Raw genomic sequence first — 3,872 nt, forward strand, 5'->3', positions numbered from 1 at the left:
TACAGTTCTTCTGTGTATTCTTGCCACCTCTTCTTAATATCTTCTGCTTCTGTTAGGTCCATACCATTTCTGTCCTTTATCGAGCCCATCTTTGCATGAAATGTTCCCTTGGTATCACTAATTTTCTTGAAGAGATCTCTAGTCTCTCCCATTCTGTTGTTTTCCTCTATTTCTTTGCATTGATCACTGAGAAAGGTTTTCTTATCTCTCCTTGCTATTCTTTGAAACTCTGCATTCAGATGCTTATATCTTTCCTTTTCTCCTTTGCTTTTCGCGTCTCTTCTTTTCACAGCTATTTGTAAGGCTTCCTCAGACAGCCATTTTGCTTTTTTGCATTTCTTTTCCATGGGAATGGTCTTGATCCCTGTCTCCTGTACAATGTCACGAACCTCTGTCCATAGTTCGTCAGGCACTCTGTCTATCAGATCTAGTCCCTTAAATCTATTTCTCACTTCCACTGTGTAATCATAAGGGATTTGATTTAGGTCATACCTGAATTACTCTGAATGTTATTACTCATATGAGCACTCAGCCAAGTCCTTTCACTTTCGTGATCTTATTTAATATTCATAATTATTTAAAGAAATAGAATTTCTAGTATATGAGCAAATCATTGCACTAACTGCTGCAGAGTTTAGGATTTAGGGGTAAGAGGAGGATGAAAGATGAAAAACATGGGCCCTCATGTACCTTTGCACGGGTGATCTATTTATTGGCACAAGACAAATTCACTTAAAACTCAGTGACTTAAGGAACTTCCCTGGTAGTCCACTATCTAGGACTCCATGTGTTCCTAATGCACAAGGCCCAGATTGGATCCCTGGTCAAGGAACTAGATCCTACATGCCAAAACTATAAAGATCTCACATGTAGCAATAAAGACCCAGTGCAGCCAAGTAAATAAATAAAAAGAGCAAGTTTCATAAGTGCATATATCAAAAAGAACACAGTGACTTAATAGCAATAGTCATTTACCATCTTGCACGGTATCTGTCCATCCAGAAATCAGGCAAGACACGGGGGAGGACAAGCTTTTTTCTCCCCCCACGCCTGAGACCTAAAATGAAAGGCATGAAGGCTGCAGACTGAAATCGTCCAGAGATTACTTCATGCAGATCTAGTACTGATGCTGGCCATTGGAAACAGATCAAGAAGAATCCTAGGCTTCCTTACAAACCCAGCTCTGGGTTCTGAGGTTAAGATTAGGGTTGGGGTGGAGGAAGGAGTTGTCTCCTTTCTATGACCAAACCTCAGAAGTCACATGGGATCCCTTCAACCACACTCCATAGGGGCAGTTGGGACAGCTTGTGACAGTCCCAAACCTATCTTGACTCAAGAAGAGGGAATATAGCCTCCATTATTTCCATCTCTTGGTAGGAGAAACAATCATATTGTAAGAGGAACAGTGGAAAGGGATGGAATACACAATAGCAGTCCCCATTGGGAAATGCAACTTTCCATAACCTTGCATGCATGCTTGCTAAGTCACTTTAGTCGTGTCTGACTCTGTGTCACCCTATGGACTGTAGCCTGCCAGGCTCCTCTGTCCATGAGATTCTCCAGGCAAGAATACTGGAGTGAGTTGCCATACCCTCCTCCAGGGGATCTTCCTGACCCAGGGATAGAATCCATGTCTCTTACGTCTCCTGCATTGACAGGTGGGTTCTTTACCACTAGTGCCACCTGGGAAGCCCTCCCATAATCTTACACTCCTGTAAACATCTTAGCTTAAAATTCAACATTCAAAAAGCTAAGATCATGGCATCCGATCCCATCACTTCTTGGCAAATAGGTGGGGAAACAATGGAAACAGTGTTACACTTTATTTTCTTGGGCTCCAAAATCATTGCAGGTGGTAACTGAAGCCATGAAAATAAAAGATGCTTGCTCCTTGGAGAAAAACAATGACAAACCTAGACAACATATTAAAAAGCAGAGACATTACTTCACTGACAAAGGTCTGTATAGTCAAAGTTATGGTTTTTCCAGGAGTCATGTATGGATGTGAGAGTTGGACCATAAAGAAAGCTGAACACCAAAGAATTGATGCTTTTGAACTATGGTGTTGGAAAAGACTCTTGAGAGTGCCTTGGACTGCAAGGAGATCAAACCAGTCAATCCTAAAGGAAATCAGTCCTGAATATTCACTGAAAGGACTGATGCTGAAGCTGAAGCTCCAATACTTTGGCCATCTGATGTGAGAGCCAACTCATTAGAAAGACCCTGATGCTGGGAAAGATTAAAGGCAGGTAAAGGGGATGATAGAGGATGAGATGATTGGATGGCATCACTGACTCAATGGGCATGAGTTTGAACAAACTCCAGGAGATGGTGAAGGACAGGGAAGCCTGTTGTGCTGCAGTCCATGGGCTCACAAAGAGTCAGACACGACTGAGCAACTGAACAACAACAAAACATTTTAGAGTGAGTCCTTGATTTGGTTGACCCCAGGAAACATGTCTCCAGTCAAGATTCCACTGGTAAGTAGAGGAGGGAAGAATCTGAGATTGTTTCTGACTAGGGATCAAGACAGCCTTCAAAGAGGAAGCCGTATTTGAGTTTTATCTTGATTGGGCAGAATTTCAATTTAGTTATTCCCCGTGCCTACTTGGTGTATGGAGGGTAGAATGCCAAGTGGAGAACGGAATGGAAAATTCTGCTTGCAAAGGCAGGTAACTGACTGTGATCTTTGGAGAGGAGCTGAGGACGTCCTCAGTGGCACCCTTCCACCAGCACTCTTGCTTCTTTCACTGCACCGTTTCCTCTAATGTTGCCGGAAGCTTGCAGTGCTGCAGAAATCTAGACCCGTACTTTCCCAGCTCCTCTTCAGTCTCTAACAGCTAACAGGACCCTGGAACACACATCGCTAGGGAATTCGGGGACCAAGCTAGAAACCATTTTATATTACTAAGGAGAAAAAATTATGTAAAGCACATTGAATGTAAAGAAACATTCTATTTATAAATCATTGACTTGCCATTTTTTAACTTTTTAGTCTATATTGGAGTATAACTGATTAACAATGTTGTGATAGTTTCAGGTAGACAGCAAAGGGACTCAGCCATTACATATATGTGTATCCATTCTCCCCCAAACTCTCTTCCCATCCAGGCTGCCTCATAACATTGATCAGAGTCCCCTGTGCTATACAGTAGGTCCTTGTCGGTTATCTATTTTAAATATAGCAGTGTGAACATGTCCATCCCAAACTCCCTAACTATCCCTTCTCCCATCCCTTCCCCCACCCCTTCCCTGTAACCATAAGTTTATTCCCTATTTGTCTAAGCCTGTGAGTCTGTTTCCGTTTTCTAAATAAGTTCATTTGCATCATTTCTTTTTCAATTTCACATATAAGGATACCTATGATATTTCTCTTTGTCTGTGAGTTGTTTTTTAATCTTCAAAGAAACCAGATTTCTTTCTGAATTCAAGTATTGGAAATATATAAAAGTAAATATTTGTATAATTTCTGTTTTATTTCATTCTTTCCCCTTCTATCTCTCCATCTCCATGTGATTCCAAAGGGAAGGGAGATCAAAAGATTTTACTTATTGATAAGGAAATGCATGAAAAATCTAAATGAGATTTACAGTAATTAATAATTGGACCAAATAAACTAGGAATGTCAAGGTCATAATTATGATTTTTTAATCCCATCAATTATTCTGTCTCCAAGCAAGTGAAATTTTCAACGCACTAGGGCATTGCTTTTTTTTTAGTCTCTCCAAGTCTTACATTTTATTACAAAACAACCTAGTAAAGTAGGATATGCCCCAGATTTACACATCAGCTGTTCAGCAAGAAAATGTTCACTGTTTTTAAGTGCATACACATATAAAATAACCAACTTTGGGGACACATTGCAAATTCCA

This window comes from Bos taurus, chromosome 14 (genome assembly GCF_002263795.3).
Source record: "Bos taurus isolate L1 Dominette 01449 registration number 42190680 breed Hereford chromosome 14, ARS-UCD2.0, whole genome shotgun sequence".
NCBI classification, from domain to species: domain Eukaryota; kingdom Metazoa; phylum Chordata; class Mammalia; order Artiodactyla; family Bovidae; genus Bos; species Bos taurus.